Source organism: Lactuca sativa, chromosome 9 (assembly GCF_002870075.4).
Source record: "Lactuca sativa cultivar Salinas chromosome 9, Lsat_Salinas_v11, whole genome shotgun sequence".
Classification (NCBI taxonomy): Eukaryota; Viridiplantae; Streptophyta; class Magnoliopsida; order Asterales; family Asteraceae; genus Lactuca; species Lactuca sativa.
Genome location: NC_056631.2, coordinates 69,857,420 through 69,873,950, shown reverse-complemented (window position 1 = coordinate 69,873,950; position 16,531 = coordinate 69,857,420). Strand labels below are relative to the sequence as shown.

Sequence of the window (16,531 nt, the reverse complement as noted above, 5' to 3'; positions counted from 1 at the left end):
TCGGGTGGTACAGGATCTCACAATCGTAATCCTTTACCACATCCAGCCATCTCCTCTGGCGCATATTCAGATTGGGCTGGTCCATCAAATCTTCAAACTCTTGTGGTCCGTGTAGATGGTACACCGAACCCCATACAAATAGTGATGCCAAATCTTGAGGGTGAACACCACAACCCCCAACTCCAAATCGTGGGTGGGATACCTCGTCTCATGAGGCTTCAGCTGCCTCGACGCATACATTATCACATGCCCCGTCTGCATAAGTATTGCACCCAACCCCGATATCGATGCGTCACAATACACTACAAAATCCTCCATCCCTTCCGGGAGGGCTAGCACCGGGGCTTCGCACAATCTATGGCGAAGTGTCTCAAACGAGGTCTGTTGCTCCGGACCCCATGAAAAAGCAACACCCTCCCGGTTCAACCTAGTGAGAGGCACGACGATCTTGGAGAAATCCCTGATAAATCTCTGATAATAGCCGGCCAATCCTAGAAAACTTGTAATCTCGGTGGGTGATCTCGGCACCTCGCATCTCATAACCACCTCAATCTTGGCTGGATCGACCAATATCCCTTCCTGGTTAACGAGGTGTCCCAAGAACTGGACCTCTTGTAACCAAAAATCACATTTGGAGAATTTGGCGAAAAACCTCTCCGACCTCAATACCCTGAGAATCTCTTTCAGATGCTCCCCGTGCTGCTCTCTAGATCTCGAATACACCAAAATATCATCAATGAACATGATCACCGACCGATCCAACATCGGCCTGCACACCATGTTCATGAGATCCATGAAAGATGTCGGTGCATTGGTGAGCCCAAAAGGCATCACCACGAACTCGTAATGCCCACAACGAGTTCTGAATGCCGTCTTCTGGATATCTTTATCCCGAACCCTCATCTGATGATATCCCGACCTCAAGTCTATCTTGGAGAACCAAGACGCCCCCTGCAACTGATCGAACAGATCGCCGATCCTCGGTAACGGATAACGGTTCTTGACCGTCAACTTGTTCAACTCCCGGTAATCAATGCACATCCGGTGTGAACCATCCTTTTTCTTGACAAAAAGGATCGGCGCTCCCCAAGGTGAGCTACTCGGTCTAATAAACCCTTTCCCTAGCAGCTCCTGAAGCTGCGAGGATAACTCCTGCATCTCTGGTGGTGCAAGGCGATAAGGCGCCTTAGCGATAGGTGCTGCCCTTGGAACCAAATCGATACGGAACTCTACTTGCCTCTCGGGAGGCACACCCGACCATTCCTCGGGAAAAACATCCGAGAACTCGCACACTATCGAAACCTCATCAATCGAACTTGGCCTCCCAGCGGCCACTCGTGTGTCCATCACATAGACTACAAACCCGCTGCAGCCCTGCTGCAAACTCTGTCTCGCTCTGGCAGCCGAACAAAATGCTGACCCACATCGGGTACCCTCGCCGTACACCGTAATTACTCCCCCACTAGGGTCTCATATCGTCACCAACTGACGCTCGCAGTCTATAACAACTCCAAATCAGCTCAACCAATCCATGCCCACTATGACACATACGTCCCCCATCGTAATCGGGACCAGATCTATCGGCAACTCCACACTAAAGATCTCAAGTATACATCCTCGAATCACATCCGGAGCATACACCGCTTGCTCGTCAGCTGTAGAAACTCACAGAGGTCAACTCAACGCCTCTCGTCGGATACTGATGTGCTGACTAAATGCCAAGGAAACAAATGACCGACTCGCACCCGAGTCAACTAACACCAAAGCAGGTACAGAATTCACAAGAAAAGTACCTACACATATCATAATATAAGCATAACATCTCAAACTCAACATAAATAAATGAAAGAATACATACCAGCCACAACATCGGGCGCTGCACGGACCTCCTCCGCTGTCAACTGGAAGGCTCTACCGCGAGCCTTCGATGCCTCGGCCTTCACCGGCCGAACCTCGGTAGCGCGCACGGCGGCAGGGACAGATCCCTGTTGTGCTCCCTGTGCTATCCCCCGCAGCTGCAGACACTCGGCCTTCCGATGGCCCGTCTGGTCGCAATGAAAGCATACCATAAATCCCTTGGGGAAATCCTTGGCTATATGCCCCTCATTGCCACATTTGTAGCAAGCACCTGATCGACAAACACCATTGTGTCCCTTGCCGCACTTTTTGCAAGTGCGGCCTTTCTGCCCTCCAGATCTCGAATCGGCGGGCGTTGCCCTCTTGGCTGCCGGCTGAGACTGTGTCGGCCGCCTATCCATCCCCTGAGACTCGGCCTCCTCCCTGGCCTGTTTCTCCAACTCAATCTCCCTCTTTCGGGAATTTGCTTGAAGCTCAGAAAATGTCTGATAAGTCGAGTTCGATACGAACTCCCGAATATCCCTCCTCAGAATGCTCAAATATCGGCTCATGCGTGCCTGCTCGGTAGACACCTGCTCAGGGCAAAACATCGCCCTCTCATGAAACTTCCTGGTAATCACAGTAACCAAATCGGTACCCTTCTTGAGGGTTAAGAACTCCTTAGCCAACCGCTCCCTCTCCACTGGGGGAACATACTCGTCTCTGAACATGGTGGTGAATCTCTCCCAGGTCATCTCAGAAATCTCCGCAAGAGTGAAGCTCGTCGTTACGAACTTCCACCAGTCCTTCGCTCCCAAGCGAAGCTGTTTCAGCGCGAACCGTACTCGCAGATGCTATGGACATGAATACGTGTAGAAGCATCCCTAGATATCAGAAATCCAACTCATTGCAGCGATCGGATCCTACGTCCCATCAAACTCTGGTGGCCTCGTGTTGCTGAACTCCCGAAACAACAACGAGTCACCTCCCTGAGGCCTGGCAGCAGCAACGGTTGCAGTAGCTGCAGCAGCCGCAGTCACTGCTGCGTACCGCTCATCGAATGTCTCAATCAATGTGGTCTTGATATACCGAAACATCTCTGGAATCTTGGCTCGGATGGCAGCAGCCACCTCCTCACAAATCAACCTGCAGATCTCCTCCTCACTAACACCATTGTTCTCAGGGGTGTGGCGTGTCCCAACCATGACGTCTCTCTGAAATACAACATAAAATATCAGAGACCCACTCGAGCATACTCGCACTCGATAACACATGCCTACTTGTTCCCTAGTATCCTAAGGATTCTTACTTGGACTGCGCACTGATACGGTGTCTTCGGTAGTATGGGCCCTTATACTATCGCCCACGCCGCATCAGTATTCTCCCTAAGTCCTCCTCCTTGGATCCTATATCACAAGTACTCTACACCTCACTAGCATAGGCTACCCTTCGGTAGATCTCTCATAAGCTCCTCACTGCTATCTACTCACTCTCAAGCAGCAGAAATCTTCCTAGGCTAAGGCATCACAAATCAGGCCACTCTAGTCCTAATATGAATAACTAGCCTACTCTAGCATGCATATCATATCATAACATATCTCATAACACATAATGTAAGGGTTTTTTGGGAAATCACCGTTTGGGCACTGATTGATCGTACACACTGCTCCGTTCTGCCTTTTTCCAAAATCCTTTATTCTCTTAGAAAAATTGTTTATTTATGAAAAACTTTCTCAAATCCTCAGTTTGAGTTCAGATACATCCGAAGTTGCAACCGAATCCCTCAAACCAAGGCTCTTATACCAACTTGTAACGACGTAAATTTCAAAACAATTTTTCACATTTTAAAAACACACTTTCATTCATAATTGTTATAAAAATGTCATTGTATCATATAACAATCCATAACATCACATCCCAAGATCATAATATGTAAAAGTCCTCATGGGTGTGTACTGATCAAGCCGGCGCCTTCCCACGATCCTCACTGGTACTTGAAACACATAACACAACACTTTAAGCATAAATGCTTAGTGAGTTCCCCAAAATACTACATACAACACATATGCCTTTCCAGGCCATAACTCTGTGGGACCTTCCGGTCCAAGTGTCTCAGGGGACTTCCATCCCGAATCCCGGTAGACCTTCCGGTCCTACCCGCATCGACCTTCCGGTCCGTAACCTCCTGACCTTCTGGTCCATGTCATCTTGACCTTCTGGCCCATATCATCTTGACCCTCCGATCCTTATCATACATAGCATACATAACACATACATATCACATATCAACATGTAGCACATATATCTCATAGCATATAAGACCTTCCAGTCACACATAGGTACCTTTCCAGGTACAGTATAGTGAGAAGACTTGCCTCGGGTATCTCAGATAGTCTCGCACTCGAACACACTGGTCTAGCACCCGCCTAAACACACAACAATACTCTCAAATAAATAATGGCTCTCAATGGCTAGATTAAATCCACTCTACAATTTCCACAGAAGGGTAAAAGACCATTTTGATGGGTTTTGAGCATTCTAACACTTCCTAAGTGTGCATGCAACCCTAATAACCTTGGATCTATGTTTGTCTAATTATCATACAAAGTTGATTTCCAAGGTTATGATCCTATCTAGCATACATGGGGAACAATTTTAACTTGAATGCAAGATAGAACTACATACCTTGTTGTTGATTTTGATCCTTGAAACCTTGTGAGCCTAGCACCCAAAGTGTGATGCCACAAATGCTTCACACAACACCAAATGCTATGGAGTAAACTTGGAGACAAAGTATAACACTCTAAAAATCAGCTCTAGCACTCAAGCATGCATGTGTAGCCGATTTTGGGAGAAACATAAGCTTTATATAGTGTTGACACATCTAGGGTTACACCATGTAAACCCTAATGTGTCATGACTCTTCATTTCCATGAACCATGGGTTTGTAACTCCCATGGAGCCTCCATGGAGCATCCAATGGGTTTAACCCAACTTGATTATCCATGGAGCCTCTTAGCCCACTATACAAGTTATGGATGATTTACATAATCAACCCATATATTTAATTAGTTATCTTTTTATCACTTAATAAATTCTAAATTAATTCTTGATCAAACTAATTAAATAATATTGTTAATATATTAGAACTTATGATATATTAATAAACCACAAGTGTTATTTCTCTCATTTAGTCTATCCAATTGCATGGTGCCATGCAACCCAAATGGACCATGCCGGGTCGGGTCAAGTACATAACAAAAATAGTTATGGACTTAGACACCTTATCCAATAGTCTCCCACTTGGATAAGTCTAATAACTATAATAGCAAGTATGACTTCAGGAACCGATCGACAATCGTAGCTCTTTTCAATGTTTCTCAGAACTGAGAAGATGATGGTACGCCATTTCAGATAAGTGATCATATAATCCTCTGTTCTAGATATCATCCGGACAAATACATGGAACAGTGTCTGACTTTTGTCCAGCAGTTTGTTCCCCGATTTCCCATTTGTTTGACAAAGAACTTAATTGAACACATCAACTTAGTTCTGACCGGGCCTGGTACATGGGTCAAAAAAAAATCATCAAGGGGCCCAAATATCAGCTTCTAATCCAAGAAGGAACATATAAACTTTGACTCATATGCTTGTTCTACTACTTGTTAAATTACACACAAACGCACGTTTTATAACATCAAGTTACCAATGCGGTTTCGCATGATCAATGCATAACTAACTCATAGTTAACAAGTCATATCTCTAGGTTTGAAGACTTATATGATATTACCATCTCTCGATCACTCGAGATAAATTCCATGAAGTGATACCAGCGAGCGTGGGTTGAATCCAATACTCAGAACTTATGAGCACTCATGGGTGTTGAGGCCATGTCCATCATCTTAGACCTCTACAACCAGCTCATGACAGTCTTACTTCATATCTACTTCCAACATATGACTGACTGTGGAAAATTTGAATAATATGTAAAACAACATAAATATTCTGGAAGTCAAAACATGCAAAAGAAATAATATTAAATGATTGACAAGGGATAGCAACACTTTACTCATAAATAAACACAACTTTTATTCATCATCAAATGTCAATTACATTTTACAAATTTCAAAATTATCTAACTACTAAAACTAATATCATCCTTCAGCCCTATGCTCCTAGCATGCTGGAGATGCTTAAACCTACCCAATCCCTTCGTGAGGGGATCTGCCGGGTTCTCATCTGATGATACCCTCTTTGCCACGAGGAGTCCTTCTTCTATTCGATGTCTGATGAAATGGTATTTTCTGTCAATGTGTCTGGATCTACCGTGATCCCTTGGTTCCTTTACTAAGGCAACTGCACTTTCACTATCACAGAAAATCTCTATGGGCTCCGTTATAGCTGGTACAACTCCAAGGTCTCCAATGAATTTCTTTAGCCATATAGCCTCCTTTGCTGCCTTGCTTGCCGCTATATACTCTGATTCGCAAGTTGAATCAGCCACTGTCTCCTGCTTGGAACTTTTCCAATAGATTGCTCCTCCATTTAAGGTAAAGACCCAACCCGACTGAGAGAGGAAATTATCCCTATCAGTCTGGAAGCTAGCATCACTATACCCTACAACTCTCAAGTCATCACTCCCACCAAGGGTAAGGACCCAGTCCTTAGTCCTCCGAAGGTACTTGAGAATATTCTTTACCGCTGTCCAGTGAGCCTTACCAGGGTTCCCCTGATACCTGCTAACCATGCTTAAAGCAAAGGCTACATTAGGTCAAGTGCAGCCATGATTGAGCCTACTACAGAAGCATAAGGTACTCGACTCATTTCTGCTATCTCAACCTCAGTACTCGGGCTCTGAGTCTTACTCAGTCTAGCATTACTCTGGATGGGTAACTCTCCTTTCTTGGAATCTTGCATGTTGAATCTCTTCAGCACCTTCTCCAAGTATGTACTCTGACTAAGTCCAATTAGTCTTTTACTCCGGTCTCTCAGAATCCTTATCCCTAAAATATAGGCAGCCTCTCCAAGGTCCTTCATAGCGAAACACTTCCCAAACCAGGACTTAACTTCCTGCAAGGTTGGGATGTCATTTCCTATGAGTAGTATGTCATCCACATACAGTACCAAAAAGCTAACTATACTCCCACTAGCCTTGACATACACACAAGATTCATCTTCACTCCTTGAAAAGCCAAACTCTTTGACTTTCTCATCAAAGCAAAGATTCCATCTGCGAGGTTCTTGCTTTAATCCATAGATGGATTTCTCAAGCTTACACACTCTATTAGGGTACTCTGTGCTAACAAAACCCTCTGGCTGATTCATGTAAACATCCTCAGCCAACTTTCCATTGAGGAAACCGGTTTTGACATCGATTTTCCATATTTCATAGTCATGAAATGCAGCTATGGCTAACAATCCTAATAGACTTAATCTTGGCTACTGGTGAAAAGGTCTCATCATAATCAACTCCTGGAGTTTGAGAAAAGCCCTTTGCAACTAGTCGTGCCTTATAAGTGTGTACATTACCATCCATGTCGGTCTTCTTCTTGAAGATCCATTTGCACCCAACTGTCTTACGACTTGGCACATTGTCAACTAAGTCCCAGACCTGATTGTCATACATGGATTGTATCTCGTTATCCATTGCCTCTTTCCATTTAGCAGACTCGGGGCCTGCCATGGCTTCCGCATAGTTGTTAGGTTCATCCAGACTTATCAGTGTCCCATCACTGATAAGTGTCTCCCCTTCCGTAGTAATATGGAAACCATAGTAATGCTCAGGCACATTCCTAACCCTTGTGGAACACCTCAGAGGTACAATTCGAGGTACAACAAGAGTTTCCTCCTCAAGTTCGTTGCTAGGGTTTGAGGTTCCTTCACCACTTGACTCTTGAAGTTCTTCAAGGTCAATTAGCCTCCCACTATATCCTTGGCTTATGAACTCTCTCTCTCGAAAGACAACCCTCCTTGCTACAAAGACCACATTCTCACTAGGTTTGTACAAGAGGTAACCAAAGGATTTTTGTGGGTACCCGATGAAAATACACCTCTGACTTCGAGGTTCGAGCTTGTCATGAGTCTAGCATCTCATGAAAGCCTCGCAACCCCAAACCTTGATGTGGGCTAGACTAGGAACTTTTCCAGCCCACATCTCGTGATGTGTTTTGGAAACCTTCTTTGTAGGGACCAGATTAAGGATATGGGTGGCAGTCTCTGAGGCATACCCCCAAAATGAGATTTGTAGCATAGCTCGACTCATCATGGAATGAACCATGTCCAACAAGGTTCGATTATGCCTCTCAGCTACACCATTCAACTGTGGTGTCTTGGTAGGTGTCAATTGTGAGACAACCCCACATTCCCTTACATAGTCGAGGAACTCAGTACTAAGATACTCACCACCATGATCAGATCGAAGCATCTTAATGTTCCTACCCAATTGAATCTCGACTTCCTATTTAAAATCTTTAAACCTTTCAAAAGTCTCTAACTTATGCTTGATTAACTAGACATATCCATATTTAATATAATGATCTGTAAAAGTCACATAATAACGATTAGCATCCCTTGTGGCAGTTTTGAAGGGTCCACACACATCCGTGTGTACAAGATCCAACAAACCTTCACCCCTAGCACAAGAACCTGTGAAGGGTGACTTTGTCATTTTTCCAAGTAAGCACGATTCACAACTATCATCTGACTTTAGATCAAATGATTCCAAGAATCCATCCTTTTGGAGTTGGCCTATGTGTTTCTTGCTTATATGTCCAAGACGACAATGCCATAATGATGCTTTATCCAAGTTATTGTCATTAGTAGAATCAATACACAACACATTATTTCCTAAATTATCTACAACAAACACAATTTCATACACACCATCACAAGGTAATGCTTTAAAATAAAACACATTATTAAAGAAAGCATTTATTCCACCAATTTCACTATCAAAAGAAAAGGTAAACCTTGTTTATACAAAGCATGAAAGGAAATAACAATTCTTGCCATTTCTGGCGAATAACAACATTTATTCAAATCTAAAGTAAATCCACTACTAAGCAACAAAGTATAAACTCCAATCTTGGTGACAAGTGAAAATTTCCTATTCCCCATGATCATGTTTAGCTTTCCATGCTCCACATTCTCACTTCTTCTTAGTCCCTGCAATTCAGAACGAATATGAATACCGCAACCGGTATCAAGGACCCAAGAGTTTTAATAGAGTGAATTATTAGATGAGATAGTGTAAATACCTGCATGGTTGGGTTTCACTTTCCCATCCTTCAAATCTTGCTGGTACTTTGGACAGTTACACTTCCAGTGCGCCTTTTCGTGGCAATAGAAGCATTCAGCCTCTTTGGGATCAGAAGAAGGTGTAAGGAAACCTTTCTTGGTTCCACTAGAAAAGGAGCCATCAAGGGTCTTACCCTTGGTACCCTTCGAAGTGTTCTTTCTCTTCTTCCCTCTACCTTTCCCGATTGCCATGACAGGTGTTGAGTTTGGAGTAGTAGTAGGAGTGGTGACAACCGACTTACCTTTAAGACCTGAATATGCGGTCTTTTGGAGTCCCTGAAGTTTGCTAAGTGTAACTTCCTCCTTATTCATGTGGTATGTCATGCGGAATTGATCATAACACAAAGGTAAGGAGTGCAAAATAATATCTATTGCTAACTCCTCAGGGAAGTTCACATTCAATTTCCTCAATCGATCCACATACCTTTGCATTTTCTACATGTGGCTTGTGATGGGTTCACCATCTTTCATTCGGGTTGTGATCATAGAGGAGATTATTTCATATCGCTCTTGACAAGCACTCTGATGGTAGCGGTCCATCAAATCCTGGTGCATCTCAAAAGGATAGTAGTCCTCATAGGACTTTTGGAGCTCGGCTGACATGGTGGTCATCATGATGCATGCCACTTTTGTAGCATCTCTTTCATGAACCTCATATTCAGCAAGCTCCTCAGGAGTAGCAATTGGCTCAGGCACCTTGAGCTCCTTGTCAAGAACATATTCCTTGTTCTCGTAACGAGTGACCATCCTGATGTTTCTGATCCAGTCAGTAAAGTTGGATCCATCAAAGATGACTCTCCCACAAAGGTTCATGAGAGAGAAGGAGCCAATAGGGTTTGAGCCAGCAGTAGCATTGTTGGAAGACATCTGAAAAGAAGAAAATAAGTTAAGTTTAGATATAGGGATAGTCCTTAAAAAAACACCCAAATGTAATATTAATGCTAGGATCCAATCACAATATATTATAACCTAGAAGAGGGATGACGTAATCCAAGTTATAACATATTTGAAAGGTAGGTGAATGACGATTCACCAATTTTGTTGAAACATGAAAGTGACCCTTTTGAACTTATCTACCGCAATGGTTCAGTACCCGCAGCCTATTCAGCACCGGAGTCAATTTCTACAACTGAGACCGCAACCATTCTGATCAGCAGCATCCGAAGTCTTCAAGTCTTACTTATCTGCAGTCTTAATTATTTCTTTTACTATGTAATTCACTCTATTGTCCAGCATGCCTTGAATGAATGCTCATAGATTTGTTCTTTTTCTAAACTCTATAAATAAAGACTCTTTCCTATGTATTATGTACTGGTGATACTTGTGTACTTGTGATATGTGAAAACTCTTAACTTCTTAATACACAAGATTTCTCATCTTTCTTATCTTCATCAGTTATCTCTCTTATCTTTATCATACTCAAACTACTACTGGAACATAACCTCTCTTCGGAGCAAGTCTTCTAGACTTAATCACTAAACTTGATCTCGCTTACTAACTTGGAGTGACTGCATTCCTTGTTATGAATCAGTTTAAGTGTATTCTTGATATAACTTTTGTCATTTATCTTTCTTTACTTTCCGCAACTAACTATCTAACTATTTAACTTTATTATTGTTGAACTTTTAGATCCTTAGAGATTAACTATTCCGCAATTAACTTGTTCTAACGTTTTTTCAAGTGTGTCTCCAAGTTTTTCTCTCAACAATTGGTATCAGAGCCAAAGTGGTTGCTTTTTGGATATCGGAACTCTGATTTTCTCATTAAGCTTTCTATACCACTAAAGCTCATTTTTCAAAAAAAAAAAAAACAAAAAAATGGCACAATCGTTATCTCTGAATGTCTCCAATAGTGTTGGTGGTTCTAATCGAGCCCCAATACTAGTAGCAAATGAATATCATCACTGGTCACAAAGAATGGAGAGGTACTTAAGAAGATTGGGTAGAAATGTATGGAGATCCGTGGAAGAAGGACCACATGTTCCAGTTCTCACACCAATCCAAACTGGCGGTGCTGCAACCAGACTAGGAGGAGGTTAACCAACTATGAGCTGTCCTACCAAAGATGATCTCGATAAAATGGAAAATGATGTGTTGCTTTTTATGAAATTTCATGTGGTGTTGCTCCTGACAACTTTGATATTATCATAAACTGCTAGTCAACCAAAGAGATCTGGGATGTACTCAAAAACCTGTACGAAGGCTCAGAACAAGCACAAGATAAGAAGCTCACAACCGCACTCGACGACTACAACAACTTTAAAGCTCATGCTGGTGAAAGTTTGGAAGACTCCTTCAAAAGATTCAACCTAATAGTCATAAAGTTATCAAATGCTGGTACCATCCGCAGCAACCATGAAACCAATCTCCAGTTCCTTAATGGTCTAGGAAGACATTGGACTACGGCCAAAATGATAGTCCAAGGTGACAGAAAGATTCACTCTTTATAACTCTACAAACTTTATGGAGAAATTCAAGCACAAGAATCCACTGTACTCAAAGACTGTGCTGACTTCGGAGGACCACTTGCTCTCATAGCACAAGCTCCACCGCAGTCACCTTACTCTTCATCATATGACACCCCACCACAGTCATACGAAGCATATTCTGAGTATGATGATGAAGAAGAGTTTTAGAAGGCTATTGATCTAGTTAGCCAACAGTTCAACCGCATACCACCTTCCTCTTTTTGCAAGAATCAACAATTCAACAAGCCACCATTCAACCGTAAATTCGGTCCTCAGAACAACAACTCTCGGTATTATAAAGTCTCTCAGAACAATCAACCCAAGGAGGTACCGCAGTCTCCTCAGAACAATGACTCTGGTACTCAATCAGAAGAAAAGGCTGATGTTGTAATTTGTCACAAATGCAACAAAGAAAATCACTTCGCAAAAGACTGTAAGGCCAACGTAGTCAAGGACAGAGCATTCTATCTCAGAATGGCTCAAGAGTTAGAAGAAAAAGAAAAAGCAAGGGCATATGTGGCTCAAGTGAAGCGAGACCATCAGGTTTGGTCATCAGGAGATGAAGAAGAGACCATCAGCAATGTTACAAGAAAAGGAAAAATATGCATGCTGGCTACTACGGATGATGATGGGTCAGCAATATTGAACAAAAACTACTGCTACATGGCGAAAGATGGGACCCTAAGCATCGTTGAACAGGTAAAACTCATGATCCAAACTTTAAATTATAGCATGCATGATTTTCAACCTTACATAGATGATCTTAATGACACTTGTGCTGCCGTCCTTTCAGACTATAACAAATCCTTAGATGAGTAGAACATAGCGTCCCAAGAGATGTTCCACGTGAGAGGAAGACTGGATAACAAGAGACTTAAGATGGCAATGCTAGAAAGAGATCTATAGTTAGAGAAAGATGCTAGAATGTTAAGTGAAACTCAATTAGAAATAGCCTTGAATCAAAAAGATTTAGCTTAGAAAGAAATTGTACGCTTGAATCTTTTAATTGAAAAATTGTTTAATGAAAATGAGGCTATTGAAAATTTGGTAAACAATGGAACTGTAGACAATACATATAATTGAGGTTGGTCTAATGGATATCCTACTGCAATGGATTCCTCACCTCGGTTCAACAAAGACAGAGTGTATGTCCCTCCTGATAGAGATTTTCATTTCCCTGTCAATGACAAGACTTTTCCCGAGGATATCAAAACTCACTTCGGTAAATTACACAATTCGAGTAATAATTGTGTCATTGAGGAAATTGTGCCTGAGGATTCTAGTCACATACGTGATCAAATTCCCATCAGTGGCACAACTCACTCTAATTCTCAACGTTCATCCGAAGTTGATGAAGAAATTGTCGTTGAAGGCCCCGAAGTTTCAGAAGACTTTCCATCCTTGTCCTTAGACTGCAATCAACTGTCCCAGAAATGTCCCACCGCAGTCTCATTTAAAACCTACTCTGAAATAGTCAAGTCATCTTCACCACAACTAAAAAACACTGACTGCAACTGTTTAGTTCAAGGAACTACAACTCTTCAATCGATTTTTCACGAATTGCCTATAGAAAATTTTGAGGTAGGCCAATGTTCTCAAATTCCATAACCTTCAAGTTCTGATGATTCTAGCCCATGTTTTCAAAATATTCCAAAAGGTTCCAAGAAACCGCAGTTGAATAACAATGACTGCGGTTCACCAAAATTCTTGGCAAAAAGAGCTTTCAAAGAAGAAATCGGATTTCAAAACAAAGGCAGACAAAGTTTTTCAAAAAAATAGAAAACATGTAAGAATTTCTAAATTCAGGAGTCCAGAAAAATTTGTTCTCACAAATTACATTTCAAAAAATTCTTCTTTCATGAAAACAAACAATAAGTAAAGTTCAGTTTCAAAAGTCACCTCTGCTACTTCTGACACAACCCAAAAAGGTGTCAAACCTTTAAGAAACTATGTTTTTCAGATCTACTCTCCAACTGACCCAAAATGGAAAGGAGTTTTACCCACTCCAACACTTTTCAGATCAAATCAAAACAAATGGAAAGGAATGTTATCAAATCCACCTAGAGCAAACCAAAGATTTACACGAACGGTACCTCGTTCAGAACAAACTTTTCAAAACTCAAATGTCAAATCTCTCAAAAGTTACCCACCTCGGACTAATTTCAAGTCCAACACACCCCATAAACCGCTGACCAAGCACAATGTCAGATTCAATGACAAACCTTTTTTTTGCAAATGTCAGTGCAACTGTCAAAGGTTTTTATCTCATGTCAAGTCAAATCAAAGACAAAAATCTCACACTTTTCAGAAACCTCGTAACAATCCAAATCTGAATAAACACCCAAGACTCGGTTTGAACAATGACAAAAGACCTGTCCATGCAACCTCGGACCATGCATCATTCACGAATACATCAATCATGCTTGGCTCCAAACTTGTTTGGATGCCTAAACTAACCGTTTAAATCTCAGGCTTTGTGCAAGGAGGAACAAGAAGAAGAATGGTTAATTGACAGTGCCTGCTCTTTGCACATGACCGGAAGGTTAGAGTACCTTTGGCATTTCAGGCCTATATGCAATGGTGGAAATGTCACATTTGGCAACAATGCAAACAGTGTCATCCGAGATTACAGTGTTCTCACTACGGGGAACTTTTCTATTCAGAAAGTTGCTTATGTAGAACATCTTAAACACAATCTTATCAGTGTTGGCCAACTATGTAAGGCAGGACATCGTGTTGAATTTGACAATCAGTTCTGTTACATAATGACGAATGATCGCAGCACCTGCTTAATCAAGTCACGCTGCGAAGGAACGATGTACCCTCTTGATGTCTCTCTTATCATTGGCAAACCGCAGCTGTGTTTTCTGTCCAAAGATGTATCTGAAGTCTGCTGGCTATGGCATTGCAAGCTTGCTCATCTTAATTTTCGCTACATCAACAATTTTGTCAAAGTAGAACTAGTTCGTGGTCTTCTTATTCTCAAATTCAGCAACGAAACTCTTTGCCCAGCACGCGAATGTGGTAAGCAATCCAAAGCAAGTCACCCTCTGATAATGGATTCTTCTATCTCTGAACCACTGGAGCTACTACACATTGATCTCTGCGGTCCCTCAACCGTAGCCAGTCTTCACCACAAAAAATATATACTGGTTATTGTTGATGACTATACACGCTTCACATGGGTCTTCTTTCTTAGAATCAAATCAGATACATCGCAGATCTTCATTAACTTCATCAAAGAAATCGAACTTCATATCAAGCTTCCAGTCAGACGCATCCGCATTGATAATGGAACTGAGTTCACTAATCATCTTCTGACCAGTTTCCTAGTTTCCAAAGGCATCTCTCACAATTTTTCAGCACCCTATACACCGCAACAAAATGGTGTAGTAAAGAGAAGAAATCGCACACTCGTTGAAGCAGCCAGATCCATGCTTAACTTCGCCCAACTTCCTCTCTATTTCTGGGCCGAAGCAGTAGCAACTGCATGCTTTGTTCAAAATCGAAGTATTGTGTGCAAGCGTCTCAATAAAACGCCATATGAAGGGCTCAACAATCGCAAACCCAATGTTCGCTTCTTTCATATCTTTGGATGTAGATGCTTCGTGATCAACAACAGAGATCAACTCAATAAGTTTGCACCGAAGTCTGACGAAGGTATGTTCCTTGGTTATTCCACTAACAAGGTTGCATATCGAGTACTCATCAGAAGAACAAGGTTGATCATTGAAAGCTTTGATGTGAAATTTGATGACTCTCACATCCGCAGTGCACCTCCATCCACCGAAACAACTGCAATCATGGAAAGTGACATTCCAACCAATTGTCGACCTCTAAATCTAGTTGAAATCAAATATGATGACCTGTTTGATCCCATTGAAACGGCGAAACTATCCGAAGTCCTAGTGTAACATCCCGCTCTGGCACGTATCACAATATTGTCCGCTTTGGGCCACTCGGCACGAGGACTTCCCAGGGGGTCACCCATCCTGGTACTACTCCCGCCCGAGCACGCTTAACTGCAGAGTTCTTATGGGATCTGCTGCCCTTACGGCTTTAAAACGCGTTGTGATAGGGAAGGTATCCACACCCCTTATAAGGAATGTTTAGTTCTCCTTCCCAGCCGATGTGGGATCAGATCTAACCCACTTTTGTGAAAGTGGGTTAGATCTGATCCCACATCGGCTGGGAAGGAGAACTAAGCATTCCTTATAAGGGGTGTGGATACCTTCCCTATCACAACGCGTTTTAAAGCCGTGAGGGCAGCAGATCCCATAAGAACTCTGCAGTTAAGCGTGCTCGGGCGGGAGTAGTACCAGGATGGGTGACCCCCTGGGAAGTCCTCGTGCCGAGTGGCCCAAAGCGGACAATATTGTGATACGTGCCAGAGGGGGATGTTACAAATGGTATCAGAGCCAGGGCACGGGTCGATGTGTTCGACGGGGACGTCGAACCCTATAATGGGGGGTGAAAGTGGGTTAGATCTGATCCCACATCGGCTGGGAAGGAGAACTAAACATTCCTTATAAGGGGTGTGGATACCTTCCCTATCACAACGCGTTTTAAAGCCGTAAGGGCAGCAGATCCCATAAGAACTCTGCAGTTAAGCGTGCTTGGGCGGGAGTAGTACCAGGATGGGTGACCCCCTGGGAAGTCCTCGTGCCGAGTGGCCCAAAGCGGACAATATTGTGATACGTGTCAGAGGGGGATGTTACAAATGGTATCAGAGCCAGGGCACGGGTCGATGTGTTCGACAGGGACGTCGAACCCTATAATGGGGGGTGAAAGTGGGTTAGATCTTATCCCACATCGGCTGGGAAGGAGAACTAAGCATTCCTTATAAGGGGTGTGGATATCTTCCCTGTCACAACGCGTTTTAAAGCCGTGAGGGCAGCAGATCCCATAAGAACTCTGCAGTTAAGCGTGCTC

General features: G+C 42.7%; 1 pseudogene; it reads left to right on the top strand.

The window, feature by feature from the left end:
- The first annotated feature begins 16,155 nt into the window (after window positions 1-16,155).
- Window positions 16,156-16,273, top strand: LOC128129420 (5S ribosomal RNA; annotated as a pseudogene).
- Window positions 16,274-16,531: the final 258 nt, after the last annotated feature.